At 38.5% G+C, this 18,697-nt stretch overlaps 1 non-coding gene across 2 annotated transcripts in view; it reads right to left on the reverse strand.

Annotated features, from left to right (window-relative positions):
* Positions 1 to 3,231: 3,231 nt before the first annotated feature.
* Positions 3,232 to 18,697, reverse strand: part of LOC102155839 — an 81,073-nt gene continuing 65,607 nt past the window's right edge. Inside the window, exons 7-9 of one of the 2 annotated variants that reach the window (XR_005383289.1) lie at positions 14,409 to 14,586; positions 10,196 to 10,397; positions 3,232 to 7,169 (exon numbers count right to left, since the gene is read on the reverse strand). This is a non-coding gene — a transcript (uncharacterized LOC102155839). The remainder of the gene's footprint in view (positions 7,170 to 10,195; positions 10,398 to 14,408; positions 14,587 to 18,697) is intronic. The other variant, XR_005383295.1, reaches the window with a different exon arrangement.

Genomic DNA, 18,697 nt, shown 5'->3' on the forward strand with positions numbered 1-18,697 from the left:
TCTCATGAAAGGAATGTTTGTTGCTAGTTGTTGTAGTGATCCAGGCATGCTGCCTAATTCCCTTTTCTGTTTCTCAATTGATTCTCAATCATAGCACCAAAACATGGTGCTGAAAAACAAGACCAAAGGTGCCGTGTTTCTGATGCATTAGAGTCAGTACTTGGTCTAAATGGGGAGAGTGCTTTTCTGAACAATATTGATCAACAAGGCCCTGATAACATCATCTTGAATCTTACCTGATTTAAGCAAAGTGCTGATTTGTTGCTAAAATCACAAGAGAGGATTATAGAGATGGGAATATCTGAGGGGTGAGAAATGAGAGTGGAAATCTTGTTCAAAGTGAGTATGGGAATCAGGCTGTTAATTCATTGTTGAATGATTATTGCAAATCCAAAGTATGTGAGTTGAGAACAGGGGGAGAAGGATAGAGACAGCTGCTGAACTATACACCATTAATGGAACAAAAAAGGTAAAAAGACAAGATTCCTGGCCTTAATACTCTCAGAATCTATTAAAGAAAACAAGACATATGCAGACAGAAAAAGGACAATGGAAGCTATGTACAAAATCAAGAACAAAATACTTAACCGGAAAAAGTAGATTAAAATTCTAGAAGAATTTGTTTTGTAATAGTAGAATTATAATTGATGTTTTTAGCCTGTCTTCCAGATTATGAGTAATGTCTTTTATGACAGGAATAATACACTTATCAACAAGATTAAAAAAACACTTGTGAACTAGCGTATTAACAAGCATAAATTGCATACTAGAAATCAATTAACAACTGTCTATTACATGTCTACTATGTACCTGGTATATGCTAGACACTGTGAGGAATAGAGAGGAGCAGAAGATACAATCCCTATACTAAAAGAGCCTACCCTTCTATGGTAGAAATAAAGCTAGGCACCCCAGAACAATGCAGCATCCTGAGGATCAAACTATAAGTCATAGGGATAGAAGACCCATTTGTTGATTATTTTCTCAATAAACATTATATAAACTATCTGTTATGGTTAGAAAAACTTACAATGGTTATAAAACAGTGGCAAATGAATTGATCTTGACATTTCTGGAGCGTAGGTAGGTATAAATTGGTGTTGACAAATTAACCATAATAGGTTAATGTAAGCTCCAGCTCTTCCCTTGATTCCAGAATAAAATCTTTTAGTTTTTTCTTTACCTCACTGATCACTCATTTTCAGTCTCCTTTCCTAGATCTTGAGCCTCTTTTCTTTTTAAAAAATATATGCTTCGTTCCTATTATGGGTTGAATTATGTCCTTCCAAATTCATGTTGAAGTTCTAACCCCTTATACCTCAGAATGTGACTTTATTTGGAAATAGTGTTGTTGTAGATATAATTAGTTAAGATGAGATCATTCTGGAAGAGAGTGGGCCCCTAATCCAATATGGACGATGTCCTCATATGAAAGAGAAATTTGGACACAGACGCACACATACACAGGGAGAATGTGATGTGAACATGAAGTCAGCAATCAGAATCACACACTACAAGCTGAGGAACACCAAAGATTTCCAGCAGACATCAGAAGCCGGGACGTGTGGAATATAGTCTTGTTTACAAAGCTTCAAAGGAACCAATTTGGTTATCACCCGAACTTTGGACTACTAGCCTCCAGAACTATGAGACAATAAATATCTGTTGTGTGAGCCATCCAGTTGATATTTTATTACAGCAGTCTTAGCAAACTAACACAGTCTCTAAGTAAACGGATGTTAATAGTTTTAAGTACCATCTCTATGCCAGCATCTCCCAAATTTATACCTTTATCCAGAACTTTCTTCCATCCTCCAGATTCATATATACAATACCCTACTAACTTTTCTACTTGAAGGTCTTAAAACCATCTCAAATTCAACATGTCCAAAACTGGACTCTTGGTCTCTTCCCACAAAACATCCTCACCTACAGCCTTCCTGGTTTTCTCAACACAAATTTTGATGTTGCCTGCTATGGATTGAAATGTTTCTTTCAGAAATCTGTATGTTGAAGTCCTACCCCTCCCCCCCCCCAGTGTGATAGCATTTGGGAGATCAAGCTTTTGAGAAGTGATTAGGTTTAGATGAGGTAAAGAGAATGGGGCTTTCATAGTGGGATTAGTGCCCTTTTTTAAAATTTTTTTTATTTATTTATGATAGTCACAGAGAGAGAGAGAGAGAGAGTCAGAGACAAAGGCAGAGGGAGAAGCAGGCTCCATGCCCCGGGAGCCCGACGTGGGATTCGATCCCGGGTCTCCAGGATTGCGCCCTGGGCCAAAGGCAGGTGCCAAACCGCTGTGCCACCCAGGGATCCCAGGATTAGTGCCCTTTTGAGAAGACACCAAAGAACTTGTTTGTTCTCTTTTCCCACCACGTGAGGACACAACAAGAAGGAAGCTGTCTGCAAGCCAGGAAGAGAGTCCACACAACCCTGACGATGCTGGCACCCTGATCTCAGACTTCCAGCTTCCAAAACTGTGAGAAAATAGATCTCTGTTGTTTAAACCACCCGCCCATTATAGTTTATTATGCCAGCTCCAGCAAAGATATTACCCTTGACTCCTCTCCCTCATATTCTATATTTGATCTTCTCAAAAGTCTTCTTGGTTCCTCTTCAAAATATATCCAAAATCTATTCTTCTGCCCAAGGCCTCCACTGCTATAAATCCCTGAACTGAGCCATCTTCTCTCTCCCCTGAATTCCCTCAATAGCTCTCTAACTGATCTCTTGCTTTTACCCTTAACCCCCTTCAGTCCATTCAATCCCCACAGCAGCTGCAGTGATCCTTCTAAAATACAATTAGCCTAGTATTGATTCTCTGTTCAAGGCCTGCAATGGCTCCCCATTTTTTTTCAGTGGAAATGTCAAAGCATTTGCAATGGCCTAAGCCAGGTGGCCCAATACTGAAAGTTTTTGGCCCTGTCATATTCTCCAATACACTGGTTGGACAACTGATTAAAATATTTCAGATGCTAGGCACTGTTTTGAGTTATAACTAATTACATTGATTGAATTGTCATTTGTGTGAGCTTCCATTTCTTCCCCTATAAAACAAGGAGGTTTAGATAATCTGTAAGAATTTTTCCAGCTCTAACACTTAAAATTTTTTGTTAGCAAGAGAATTCGCTGTGGTATGTGTGGTGCTGACACGGTGTTGAAGGAGCCCAAAATGAAGCAACTATTTTGTAATTATAGAGTGGATTTAATCATCACAGACAGCACACTAGGTAATTTAATCCCAGTAGTGAATTTTATTCAGTTTAGCTGTCTACATTCACACAAATTAGATAATTAGATAGCCTCAGCCACTATGCAAGAAGCTAGTGTCTTTAGACAAGTGGCAAGTTCTCAATGGGCTGATTCACATGTTAGGAGGAATACACATATGTAAGAATATGCACATGTTTATATTTATGACTAGGATGTACATACTAGAGTGCACATAAAGATAAAATGGTGAGGAAAACTTGATTCAAGCCTTTTAAGAAGTGGAATATTTTTTAAAGTATATTAATCGACATTAAATTAAAAGCAAGCTGATAAAATCCTTCTTAATTTGCTAAAATATGTATTCTTCAATGTGCTTGTTTTAAGAATTTATCTTATCAATTTAAAGATTGTTTTTAATATTTAAGCATTTCTTTATTTGTGAAATTGAAAATTGTTTTAAAGAACCTGTATTACTCTCCTCCTTGCTCCCTCCCCACTTGGTACACCGGCTGCTTCTCATTCCTGGAGCACATCTGGTACTCCCCCAGCAGGGCCTCTATGCCAGTAGTCCTCTTAGCCTGAAACACTCTTCCATCAGACACTGCCTGACGGCTTTGCTCAAATGTCACTTTCTGAGCCATCTCTTCCTTTTACTCCACATTCAGGATTAGACTTATTTTCTTCTGTTTTCATATCCATAGCACTAAATACCTCATAACATACAATATGATTTTTATATTTTTTATGCTTTTATTTTTTGTTTCTCTGTCCTAGAGAGTTAGTCTTATAAAGCATAGACCCTTGTTGTCATTTAAAGATGTGTCTCGAATGCCTAAAATAGTGCATGGAATTTAATCGGTGCTCAGCAAATATTTGTTAAATGAGTGAACCTGACAATGTTCTTATGTATACGAATTCAGTTGATGACCAATAAAGTCTTCGAAAATAGCCAAGTACTAGAAACAAATCAGTCTGTGATAGGATGATATTAAGATTGTGAAAATATATACAAATATTATACATATGTATTTAATTGCCCTCTTAACTCAAGATTCCTAGCAACCTCCCAATTCCAGTGCTGAATCTGAGTATTATTGCCCCATGAAAGGAGAGGGCAAATATTGGACTTACTGACAAGCAAGATAATAAATAGGGTTTGAAAACCATCTTGGAAACAGAGATAATCTTTCTAAATTTCACTAGCATTTTTAGCTAAGCAAATTCAGACCACAAAGGAAGGCTAAGCTGAGTTTTAATGCCTTAAGGCAGAAGGAAAGAACCTTCTCCATGTTTGACAAGAGGAGGCATTTTAGATTAGGTAGGGACACACTGGGAATGATTACTACTTGCTTATGAATCTAGAAAAACAGCATTTTAAAGAGGAGTTCTACACCAGCATAGTAGGCCACAGTGTGGTTAAGAGGAGAGACAACACAATAGGCAAAGAAGAGGTCCAGGTGGTACTCCTGAAGTACCTTCCATTTCTGTGTGGCATCTTTGATGTAATGAGAGGAAGTAGATCTCTTGCTAGGACCATGGTGACCTTCACATCCAAGTGATTCATCCATGTTTTGCTGGCACCTGCTTCAATTCAGAGATAAAATTCTCTGTGAAGCTCTCTCAAGTGTGCTGATAGATCATCTATTCCTGTCCTTTCCTTGTGACCCCCACAGTGATGATCATATTTTGCTAAGACCCTTAAGGGGATCAGCTTATCACTGCCACTTCTGCCAGAAACCAGCAAAGGGAATTCCAAGGGCACTTTCTCTTGATGTTCCCAAAGTGCCCAACCCTCAATTTCCCAAGGCCTCTTCACTGACTTAAGCCATTAGCACTCCATCATCCCCACCCTACTTATAAATCTTAAATTACTGAAATGACTCAAAGCCATGGCCAAATGGCAGAAACTGAAGCAATCATAAGACTTGTAGTTAGCATTCATTCCCACATGTGCTGGGAGGGTGCTGGGATGACTGGAGTAATCAAATATGCATGGCTTTAATCCAGGAAGAGAACAAGGAGTGAGTTTTGAGACAGATCCTTAAAGGAAGATTGGGAGGCAGGAAGAAGTTTGAGCAGTCCAGCCAATGGTAATAAAATAATGCAAGCTAGGGGCCAGTTAGCTGAGATGTGTAAAAGCAGCACATTTGTTTTTCCGAAGTAGAAACTCTATGTCAGGGACATGAGACACAGAGTTATTACACAGTAAAAACTGAGGGCAGGTGTGGAGAAGCCATTGGATAGAATTTCTGTAAGACCAAATCTCCCTACCTCAAAAGAAGAGTATTTCACACTTCAGAAGCAAAACTACATCCAGTAATACCCTTCAGCTGATATTATATATAGAAGCATGTTTATTTTTTTTAATGTACCCCTAGGAGTATTATTAAAACTACTGTCATAATGAAATCACTTGACAACTGTAGCTACATTTGTAAATGCTTGAGCAGTGCTTAGCTGAGGTACCATGACACCGGAAAACACAACAAATCTTTTGGAGGAACAAGGACTGGCCTCTATACTTAGCAACACTGTGGCTACATATATCATGGGTGGGAAGGCTTCCTGGGACAAACTTTGAATAACAAGAAATTTTATTTCCCTTTGCTAAAAATTCTGATAAAGAAGCTGAGTTTGACTGTAAGGCTATGGCTGCAAGTATGTGCATGTGACTAAAGTATTGGAAATGTGTGTGCACATAGAATTTATAACATAAAACTGTATTTTATAAATATTATATTTTATATTATGTGAAATTCAGATTACGTTTATAAAAGAAATATAGAAGTACACACACATTGCATGCATGAACATATATGCACGTATTTGTGAGATGCAAACTCACTTTTGTTCAAGAACATATCTTGGATAGTAGCCACCTCATTGACTCTGGATCAACCAATATTTATTTTAAAATCCATATATTATCTTGTTATATGAGGTGGAGGCTTGAAAAACTATCTCAGACCCACAGAGAACTATAATTGTCTTGACTTAGAGCAGCGAGGGCAAGAGGACAAAGGATGGTGCTTGGACCTGACACATGTCTAGATCACTGTGCAGCCCAACATTCATAGGGCTTGACAAGAGCAAGCATGCTTCGGGCAATTTTGAGTACTTTATTGCTAAGCAGAGGTCACAAGGTTCCAATAAGTATGTACTTTTCCTCCTAAGAAATCCAAGGGAGAAACACTCAAGGTTTGCCTTCAGTCACAGGGGTTTACTCCAGGATGTAAAAATACTAAGCTATAAGAAAAGTACCCCACCAGCCTGATAACCATTCTGAGACACAGGTGTCGAGGACATCAAGGAAGCCCCCAGGAACCCAGAAAATGTGTTCAGCATCTGCTAGAGGACATGTTGAACAGTGAGACTCTCCCAGAAGTTATACATCTCAAAATAAATGGTGTGATTAGGATGATTTGTCCCCATTCCCTCAAGTGTACCCATTGGGCAGAATTTACCCCCAAGCCACCTTGGGGCCCCTGAGATCTCTCACAAGCACCTTTCCAATTACCTCATGACACCGCCCTTATTCAATGCTATCTGGCTAGAGCACTGGAACTATTTTCACTTAAAAACCATACTTCGGGGGCCCAATATTAACCTGCAGGAAGGAACAGTCTCTGGCCACTTCTCTTCTCAAAGGTAGTTGCATACAAACAAGTCTTTGAGGCTACGTAGCCTCTACAGCCTGCAATGCCAGAGCGCACAGCATGAGAGGCCAGGAGGAGCCCAGGCATGTGTCCAAGCAGCAGCAAGTCATTCGGACAGATGACTGTCCATAGGTGACCTCCTCAGGCAAGGAAAATGAAGGGAAACAGGTATAAAACATCAGAAACTGAAGCAGAAGCCTGGTCCTGGGAATCAAAATGACAAAGCAGAGGTCATCAGTGGAGGGCTGGTGAGTGGTGTCTTGGATATGGATGCATGGGCTTAGCTGAAGAGCCAGGGTGCTAAGAGTGAGGAAAAAGATACAGTTAAAAGAAGGCAAATGAAGAAACAACAAAAACAGGTGAAAAGCTAAATAACACTATAGGCAGTAAATCACAACTCACGACACCCAGGTGGCATCAGTGCTCTTCAGGCCTCCTCTGGGCACTGCCATGGCTGTCATGCCAGGAGCCGCCCTCCCAGGGGAAGAGATGTTTGAGCTCCATCATGAATGAATAGGCAGGCACTCATCAGGCAGTGAGGGGAAAATCAATGTGACTACAGCGCAAGGTGGGTGTAGGGGAGTAGCAAAGATCAATCTCATATATAAAAAAAATAAAAGATGAAAGTAAGCACGCCATGGGAATAGACTTTAATAAAGTTTGCCTCAGCTACAGGAGGCCCAGATGAGAAAGTTTCACTTTGTGCCCACATTTATTTGCATATTCACAAAGAATATCCAGAAGAAATTTCACAAACATGTTATATTCTTCACACTGAACTTAAAACACAAAAATACAAGACTCTCCAGATGTAGGCAGCGTTAAGCCTGCCTTAATGAGGCAGGACATAGTCTGTCAACTGGTTCTGAAATTGAGCACCCCCCCCACCACCACCAGCCAAGCATGTCAGGAAAACACTGCATTAGATGTCTCAGTTCATCAATCTAATAAATGAGTTCTCAAATGTCATTTTCCCTCCATATGCAGCAAACATTTTTCTATTATTTAGTTATGCTGTTTTAATTGGATTAACTCTCAGCGCACCAGCACGGTTCCATCTGTGAGAGCCGCTTATGTCACTGAATGGAGGGAAGAAAGCTGCCAGAGGAAGAGGATGGCCCTTCAGAGTGACATGTGGCACGTTTGTCAAGACAGAAAAAAAGCATGAGAAATTCATGTGTTTCACTTAAAGGTCATAAAATCAGCTGATACTGTTTTTTATTCCACTAAAAGAAACACTATCCATCTTGAATATCCTTCAAAGCAAAATAAGCATTTTAATTAAGTCCTACAAAGAGAGGCTATTCTCCCGGTCTATTTACCATATGTATCAATGGTAATGGAGTCACTGAGGGCATTTGAGAACAGAGCACAAAACGTTATCGATAGGTTTTCAACCTGGATGAAATAACTAGCGTGTCTATGAATAAGCACATGGAATAGAAAAGTAGCAGAATAGGCCACCCCAAAATATGCTACTTTGGCATATTGATTATTTTGAGCTTGAGACAACTGAGAACAAATAGATGTAAGAAAAGTTCTCTGCCTAAAAGGGAGACATAAATATGAAAGATATTCGTCCCCCCTTCCTTAGCAGGAAGGAGAGAAATTAATCAGTGGGGAGAACTCTAGACCTGATTAGCCCAGATGAATCTACATAACAAACTTTAGTAAAGTTTACCATTAGTTTCCCCATATATTTTCTTCCTCAATTTGCTGAACCTAAAAGCTCAAAGTCCTTTTCCTTGTCTTGTCACTTCTCTACAAAATTATTGTTCTTCATTAAGGTGCTATATCAGCCCAGGTTATAACCATCCCTTTGAGCAACTCATCAGAGTGCTTCCACGTATATGCATGATGCCTGTGTTATTAAACTTCTGTTTGCTTTTCTCTTATTAATCTGTTTTTTACTGTTCCCAATCTTATTTCTGGGCCCCAGCCCATGAAGCTAAAATGGTAGAGGGAAAACTATTTTATTCCTCCCCCAGAGAAACTTTTCAAGTGCATCAAAAACCCTGTATGAACACTTAAAATAGTAATATGCTTAATTATTTAAATATTTTGCTAGTTCAAAAGTGGTTAATGGGAATTAAGCTTTGAGAGTAAACTAAAAATATATACTTCTGGAAAAAAAATCTACCAAGCTGTAAAGTGTTGTATTAACTTTTTAAACAATATTAAATTAAATGTTTTACATGTTTTTCCTTTGAAAGTATCTGAGTCAGGCTTTCCCAGCACTTGATAACTAACCCTATATAAGCTTAATATACATACTGTCTTCACATATGCATATGCATAAGCATCAAGTATGGTGATACTTGTGAAATGTGGGTCAATCCACTCAAGAATCTACAACTCAACTGCAGATTGCTGACTTCTCACATAAGGATCATGGTTACCTAATCATTCAATTTAGGTGATAAATATAAATAGCCAAACTGAATAGAATTCACTTCAGGCACGGCATCATCTAGTTTGGCTGTCTGCATTGATCAGATTTACTGTATTATCATAAAATAGTCATTTCAGTTTGTGTCGGGTCTACATAGCATATGGTATATTTCCTTGTTCTTTTTTTATTTATTTTATTTATTATTTTTATTGGTGTTCAATTTACCAACATACAGAATAACCCCCAGTGCCCGTCACCCAATCACTCCCACCCCCCGCCCTCCTCCCCTTCTACCACCCCTAGTTCGTTTCCCAGAGTTAGCAGTCTTTATGTTATGTCTCCCTTTCTGATATTTCCCACACATTTCTTCTCCCTTCCCTTATATTTCCTTGTTCTTAAAAAATTATAAAACTCTTAAGCTACAGGAACCTTACAGATTAACCTCTTCTTTAACAGGTGAAGAGACAGAGGAGTCAAAATTTGCTCAATTCAATCAGTGTAGCTAAATCAAGAGCAAAACACTTTTTGGAATCTGAATCTTCTCAATTCACTTAAGACCAGTATAGTAAAAGAGCATGTCAAGCCACCTGGGTTCTAATCTTGAAACTATTGCTAATAAGCTGTTGTGATCTGGGGCTAGATTTTCCCAAATAGGATGGCACATTTAGGTAAAGAAAGTGATCCCATAGGCCCTAGTATGCCTGGAAGGAGCTGAGGCAACCTAAACCCTTGAGCGTGTCAGCCATCAAACATGACTGTTTATCCAAGTGTGCCACACAAATACTCTCATCTTTTCTTAGTGCAAATTATAAGAAGAGGTTGGAAAGAACTTGATCTCTAGTACTTTAGGCAATTAAATCTAACCTGGCCATACCTCAGAAACCACCTGTATAAAGTTATGAGCTTGGACCATATTACTTGCACAAATACTTACCAATCAATTCCTACATCCATCACATTATGCTAGAATCTTGGGAGGATACGGTTGTAAGTAAGGTACAGCATAATTACATTAGTCAGAAGAAGCAGGGCTATGCCGTGGTAACATATAACCCAATTCAAACCAACGCAAGTCAAGGTGCCCTCCTCCATCTAATTGTTATTCCATCAGCAACATGTGGCATCTGGGATTATGACTGCCGAGAAAGCAAAATGCAGGAGACATATCAACTCTTAACTGCTTGACCCAGAAGCAATACACATTAATTCTGCTCTCATTTCATTGGCCAGAACTAATTAAATTCCTATCCTAATTGTCAGGCTGCTAGAAGAGTAGGAGATCTAATAGGTATTTGGTGACCACTGAGATCCTCTGCTTTATTCATGAGGGAAAAGATATACAAATAAATTTCATTTTATACCAACTTTTTTGTAAGATGCCATGCTTCTGTTTTTTCTTATATAGCTCTTAATAGAAATATTTGCTTGCCAAATGAACCCTGGTTAAGTCTTAAATACATGGCAGTTGGGGGGACTTCTAACATTAAAAACACGGTCTTTTTACTCATATTTAATATGACACTAATAATAATAATAATGGCTCACATCACTATAGCTCTTTGATTTTTTAAAATTTCATACACATGAAAATAAACACCCATCCTGTGTGATTATGCAAAAATTAAATTTTTAAACACATTTAAAACACAGCACAGTACCTACATAGAAGAGTTAAGTAAGTATTAAATATTATCATTGTCACCATGACATTATTGTTTTGTTGTTAGGTCTCATTTGACTCTCTGCAAGCCATGTTTAGCCTCACCGAGGAAAGTCAGATTCAAAAGACTAAGTCATTTGGCCAAGAGCACACAGCTTCACATATGGGAGTCTAAGCATCCTGACACCAAGTCTGGTCACCTGGGCACTTCCTAACAAGAAGTAAAACAATTGTTCCTTTGCAGCCCCAGTTTAGCTTTCATTTCTAAACCATCTTTTAGTTGTAGAAGACATGAGCTAAGTAGGAGATAGTTTGAGGCCCTTTCCTATTCTAAAATTTTAGAAATACCCAGTTATTTTATAACAATATGACAATGTAGAAGGATAACTGTGGAAGTGTCACAATTCTTATGCTATCTCTGCCTAAACTGATGATTGCAAAAGTCCCTCTCAGTCCTAAAATTTGATGATTCAGCATTAATCAGGAGCACCAGAAAATCTTCTCTGTGTTTGTTGTACTGTGTGTGTGAATAAAAGTGTTTGCTTAAGCTCCGGTTATGAAAGATATTTGTTACATTTTTAATAGGACAAATATCCAGGATTCAAACAATGTCAAGACTTTACAACTTTCCAGACCTATTCAGTTCATCCTTTAAACTCTAAATAAATTGGGGCACCTGGGTGGCTCAATTGGTTAAGTTTCTGCCTTTGGTTCAGGTCATAATCCCAGGTTCTTGGGATCTAGCCCAATCCAGGATACCTGCTCAGCCCCTCTGCCCCTCCCTACCACATGTGCTCTCTCTTTTGCTCTACTCTCTCTCTCTCTCTCTCAAATAAATAAAATCTTTTAAAGAATAAAAAATAAACTCTAAATAAATTTCTTAAACTTATCTAAATATTTTATCCCTGCAGTTTGATCAATGCTTCTTATCTAGATCTTTCTCGTTTAATAGTCACTAATGATCTGCTATCATTTTATATATTGGAAGACCAAGTTAGCCCAATAAAGGGTTAATGTTCCTTCTTTTCTTTTCTTTTTTTTTTTTTTTTTTCTTTATTTAAGAATGTCTTATATGTCTTTGGGATCAAGATACCAGAAGACCAGAGAGTAAAAGTCCTCACCATCTTCCATCCTTAAGAAACAGAATTGGCCAAGACGGTTAAATACAAGAACCAAATAAATTTTTAATACATTTCCATATGAACAGTCAATCTTAACAGCTAGTTCTTGGTAATTTCGTAGTTCATTCAGTCCAAGACACTGAATTTTCTCTTTATTTCTTTACAGGTGCTTTTAATACTTATGGAGACTTTAGAGAATATGGAGGAGCTATTTTCCTTCCTGTGTATCCGATGGAACTAAGAAAAATACATACAGTGACCTATCCTATTCAATCTTTGTATCAGTGACTAAGGTGAATATGCAAAAGGTACATCCAGTCTATAGGTGATAATCAAGAAGGGCAAGTTGGGTTGTCTAAAGATAGATTTTTTTTATTTTTTTATTTTATTTTATTTTTTTTTATTTATTTATTTATTTTTTTTTTTTTATTTTATTTTATTTTTTTTTATTTTATTTTTTTAATTTGAGAGAGAGAGAACACAAACAGGGGGAGAGGGGGAGGGAGAAGCAGATTCCCCACTAGGCAGGGATCTCAACAGGACCGCAGGATCATGACCAGAGCCGAAGGCAGATGCTTAACCTACTGAGCCACCCAGGTGCCCCGGGAAAGTTAGTTTTTATGATGAAAGGCAGAATTAAATTCAGGATTTTAATAAGCTGGAACAGCATACAAACACCAATAAAAAGAAAGGTAAGAGATATCCTTTATTTGTTTATTCATCTACCAGATATTTATAGAGTACACCTTCATATTATATTCTATGGGTCAGGAGTAGGGAAATACAAAGATTACATGCTTCCAATCCCAAGAAATTATCATCATGGGATGTTTTGCCACACCTCCCATTTTATAGATAAAGGATGTGAGAACTAGAAAGTTCATGTGATTTGTCCAACCTAAGACAAGTCAATGAAAGTTCCTAAACCAAATCTAGTATCAAGGGAAAGTTCCCACCATTCCACATAGCTAGGTAAGAAAAGACAGATAGAAATACTCCAAAAGGAGTAATAAGAACTGGTCTCCTCCACCTCATCTGCTCTTTTCCCCCATACCTGTGGAATGAGATACGATTAGGTTGACTGTCTGGCACACAAAGAAAAATGGCCGAGCAGCACTGGCATAAGATTGCTAGGGCAGTGTTCATTGGGAAAAATTCACGAAGGCAGGAATTGCCCATTTTTTTCCTGGGGTAGTAGACAGAGCCCTTGACTAGGGAACATTAAATGCATGATTATGGATGTGTCAGTCTCTCCCTGATGTGATCAAGAGCTACAATACAATAGCACTGTAATGACAGAGGCTCCCTGGTTGTTAGTCATGGTTAGCCTGTCTTCAACTCCCACAATGAAGTACAGAAAGTTGTCCTATTACACTTTCCAACTAGATACCTTTAAGACTATTCAAATTAATACCCCTTTCCATTCTGCCTGAGATAAACATGAACTATTGTTGGCAGTAGTTATTTATCCAGTCCTAACTGTCGTCCAGTATCAAGCTTAGTGAGGCTTTCACTAGCCACACAACTTACAGGTCCAAATGGTAGATTTGGTAGATGCCTAAAGGCCACTTCTTAATTTGGAGAAGGAAGGAAGAATTGAGTAAGAGGTTAATTTGACTGATCTTCTGAAAGCTAGTCTCATAAAAAGAGTTGATCTCTTGCAAAGCTCCTTGGAAACTGTCTACATCCAATGATTAAGGCAGTTAATCATGATCAACTGCAATGCCTGGACCCCAGGCCCTGAACAAGTCAGGGGAAGGGCTAAACTACATCCAATCTAAAAGTCACAGAAGTGGTTGAAAATAGCTGTAGCCAGTGTGCTGCCATGTTACATAGCTTTGGTATCCCAGCTCTGGGATAGACGAGTTGGCACTTCGCTAATCATGCAGCTTACAAGTCCACAATCGTGGGGTCTGTGGTCCCTCTTATGGAATCTGATGGAGAGCCCTGACAGATTTTTGTGCACTGCCCTAAAAACAATGGGTGTGGGAAGAGTGCAGCCCACACATCTGCAATTGATCCTGTACCAGTGAATTTTCCAGAACACTGCTCTTGCAGGCCTTCTGTGAGTGCTGTTTTGCAATTCATCTTTCTTTGTACAACAGAGACATTACAATTTATCATTGAAACAAGAACATTGTAAGAGTGAAAGAGAGCATTGTTATTATTTACACCTGGACAACACTACTGTATCTGGAATTCCAGACTTTTAGAGGAAAAAAAAAATCAATGTATGAAAGGCCTGGAATCCTGGAAATCACATGAACACACTGAAAATAGTTAGTATGAAGGGAAACCTGATAGTTTGACGCCATGTATGTGTATTTGTGTGTATTGGAGACCAATGGAGGGCAACATAAACTTACTCAAAGGGTCATCATATGGCAGAGTGAAAGGCTTATTCTCTCCTGCTCCAAAAAGCAGATTTGTAATCAAGAAGTAGATTCAGGTTCGATGTAAGAAAGAACTTCTCATCAGAGCTGTTCAACAACAGAAGAGGTTGCTTTGCTAGAGTACTCTCCTCATATTCTGGAAGCATTCAAGCTGACAAAGGATGGATACAGCAAGTATATACAGTGAGTATATAGTTTCTCGCTATGTATATAGCTTCTCATTATATAAATGTGTGTGTATGTAAATTATATACATATCTCCTAAGAGTCTTGGAAGATTATAATTTACAAATGGCTATTATCATGAAAAAATAATACAATTTCTTGTTGGTTTTGTAACACCAAGAATCTCATTCATTAATAAGTAGTCTACACTCAAACCAAGGCAGAGAGATAACCTAATGCAAGAAAGGAAACAGAAATTTTCCAGTGTGTGACTGGTCATACAAGAGAGGCCATGGAAGATAATACAATTCCATGCCTGATTTGCATGCATGAAGGGAAATCATAACAATATATTGTTACCAAGGATGTAATTAACTTGGTATTACCTGAAAAATATGAAAGTTCAGAATTTCATTCAAAATCTCTATTTACTTACATGAAATTAAAAGACTAAAGCACTAATTGAACAATGGTGAAGTTTTATTAGCTCCTGAATCCTTTGGCTAAATGGCATAAGTGTGCATATTAATTCTTTTGAAATAGGATTGAACTTTAGGTAACTTATGGAGGTGGTAAAATTTGTCTTCAAATAAACTGCACTCCCTTATTCTCCACTGTCTCATCCTTAGGGCAACCCTTTTTCATGGTAGAACTTCCTACCTGCCATTTGCTACCTCTTCCCTTTTCTCTTTCATTCTCAATGAAGCGTCAAATCCCAATCATGCTTCCTACAACTAAAAAGGGGACCTCTATCATCTACCAACTATTTTATATACATTTGAGATACCTTAATTCAGTGTGATAAAACCATAATCATGGAATGGCAGGAATCAGTCTTATCCACTAAGAATTATTTGGAGGTGCATTCTTGACTCCTGAATTTTTAGTAAATAGGAAGCTACCAATTCTTATTCAGTCTTGTCCTACATTTCTCTGCTCTAGCAATACCAAAGTAAGATTGGTATGGTCGTTAGCTATGAATAATTATAGCTTTTAATCTTCACAACAACAATATAAATTATATGTTATTGTCACAGCACTAAAGATAAAAAAAATTAGATGCAAAAGGTTAACAAATTTGTTTAAAATTATATGAGAATGTGGTGCGGTCAGAACTAGGTGTGCCAAATTCCCAAGCCTGGGCTCTCAACCTGCAGGCAGTGTTCCACATTAGCATGCTGAAACTAACTCTACAAGTATTTCACATGTGCATGCTGAGAAAATGCATAGAAATGAGAAAGTACGCTTTATTTATAACTTGTCCAATGTCTCGTATCTTGTTTTCTTCCATTGATACTTATGCTCGTGGCAAATTTAATCAGAACTTACCCAAATATTTCAGCACCAATTAGAGACTATTAAACTGTTCTCAAGCTTCAGTGCCTTCTCCTTCCTACCTCTTCCCCTCCCCCCAGAAATATATGAGTTTAACATCTCATTCTTTTTGATTAAATTCTTTTTTTTTTATTAAATTCTTTTAGGTAAAAGTGATTTCTTCCTCCTAGAAACTGAAACTTATGATTTCCTTCCTTCCACTGGTCACTTTAACAGAAGTTTGGGTGATTTAACAGGAGAACAGAGTCAATTATCTCCATATTAACTCAGAAGGAAGGGTAGTTGAAATGGAAAATTTCTAACTGATCACCACATAACATCTAACCAAATTGTACAGTCAACTAGGCACTAAATGGTCCTCTATTTATGTCTTGTTAACGAAGATAAATTGGAGAGATGGTCAGATAGAAGACAAGAAAGTGATTCAAAGACAGCTGCCCATGGTGGAGGAGGGAGACCTCCTGGTCAGTCTCACAGTCAACCTCCAGTCTACCCCACTGTAACAACTGGTAGTAAGATTCATCATGGGTAAGTGTAATATTGTGTCCTCTGTCAGACAAGTTTCAGAGAAACACACCTACACTGAGCATGAAAGGTGGGAAATTTGCAACCACTATAGAGAGAAATTGAGTAAATGGTTGGAACCTTGGCTAGTTCAGTTGGGAGATGAGATGGGGAAACACGCAATGCTTAAAAAAGGATGGCAACAGCTGATCTGTGTATGGCCTGTGGTCTAAGATGACAATCTTATATCTAGATAAATGTTTGCTATCATCTCTGCTGCCTCAGAAGACTCCCTCAGTCCTACACTGAAATCACAAGTATTTAAAAACTATTATCTTGGTGATGCAGCAGTGGAGTACTCCAGAATAATGTGTGTTCCATTATAAAAACTTGCCTTGTAAGAGTAAAGACTAAGTCAGAGAAAGGACATAAATCCTGAGGTTCCAAATGTAAATCATTGTGGCTGTGTGGTGGTTAAGGGGTCTTCAAAGCTGACTTTGAAGGTGTTGCTTATGATGACCTTGCTACTTGAGATTGGATTTTGATTGGATCGAAAACACTAGAAGTTCATTTAGTTGAGCTATGTGCACCTGCTGCAACACTCAAAATGGAAAGTAAATATGACCTGTTTACCAGAGCCGTCATCCTCTCCCTACCAGACCCCTCCCTGGTCCTTTCTCCTCTAATTTAACCTCAACTGTTTTTAAAGAAAAAGCCAGTTAGGAATGGAGCCAAAGTCTCCCTGTCCCCAAGGAGCACCAAACACCATATGCACCTGCCCAAGTATTCTGAGAAATTATGGAGAGGGAAAGACTCAAACTTCTAAGGCTCTGTTGAATATAGGAGGACAAGTCACCATTTTACACCATCCCAAGAGGGGAGGAAATACCCTGTTCAGTTCATGGGATTTGAGCAACATTCACAGTGAAGAAGGGAAGCTAACCTGACCTTGTAGGTGTGGCCCTTTGGGACATACTGCCATGGTGGTTTATACTGGTGAGTGTATAATTGGTCTTGATTTTTGACATGCCTGTATTGTGAATGCTTATAAGCACCAGAAGGGGTTCTCCCATTCAGGAACTCCTGCATGGAGAGAAATGCTGGAGAGACAGGTAAGCTACTCTCTCACCCACATTCCCTCCCAGGCAGTCCAACAGAAACAGAACACATCCCCAAGAGAAAGAGAAATTACAGTCCTGTAAGGACTTCAAAGCAGCAGCCCTTTATGCATAATAGAAAAGGACAACATGGATGGGGAGGTTTAGAGTGGGTTCATCATTGGTGAATTCAGTAGCTACTCTCCTAGCCCTGGCTGTCATGGACATTGTGACTGGAACTGAATCTGCTGCATAGACTGATGGCACCTGGTATGTTGCCTTGGACGTTGCCAGTGGTGTCCAAAGCTTTCACTCTATAGTTGATGTCCTGTTGGCTACCAAAACAAAAGCCTCAGTCTAAATGTTCCTGACTGCATCGTTAGATTCCCTCCATCAGTAGGGGTAGCTCATAAACCCCAATGAAATTCAAAGACTTATTCACCAAGTAAACTTTCTCAGGACTGTGTGGACAGATTCTCAACATTCAATCTCTCTGGCAGTCAAGGAAAACTGTTGTCTCTCTGTCTCTCCTCTCCCCCCACCAAAGAAGGCTCTGCACTCTAAACTTTGGAGACAGTGCTACCTCACTTGGTCTGTTCTATCTGCCAATCTGCAAACAAGTATCCTTTGAATGGGGAGCAACCAATATGAACTGGAGTCTGTACATCATAGTGGGAGCCATTCTCTACTTTGGGGGCCCCTAAATCATACTGATTTCTTTGAGCAACATTTCTCTGTGACTGATGGTTTTGCTGATTGGAGCCTTTGGCAAAAGGCATTTTTGAAACCGTGAAAGACTATCTTGTTAGCTTACAAGTGGAGTAAAAATTTAGGCCCTTCTTATGACTCCCAATTGATCTTGAATCCTCTTATTAGAAGTTTGTAAAAATATACACTATACTGATTTCTGGTTTTCCAGAAAACATTGCTTTTTTGGGCAGAACATTCTAGTACACATTTTTTTTTCAAAGCGACATTAACACAATCATTCCATTTAAATAAAGCTCCCAACTCCAGTCTCCTCTGGTAGAAATAAAAGTTTACGTGTCAGAATAAATTGAGAAAGATGCAGAAATGGGCACTGAGAATAGGCAAACATTTCATCTTATTCTATTTTTTAAAAAGCATTACTGAAGATAAATGATTAAATATGTTATAGAA

The sequence above is a fragment of the Canis lupus genome, chromosome 33 (assembly GCF_011100685.1).
Source record: "Canis lupus familiaris isolate Mischka breed German Shepherd chromosome 33, alternate assembly UU_Cfam_GSD_1.0, whole genome shotgun sequence".
Taxonomy (NCBI): domain Eukaryota; kingdom Metazoa; phylum Chordata; class Mammalia; order Carnivora; family Canidae; genus Canis; species Canis lupus.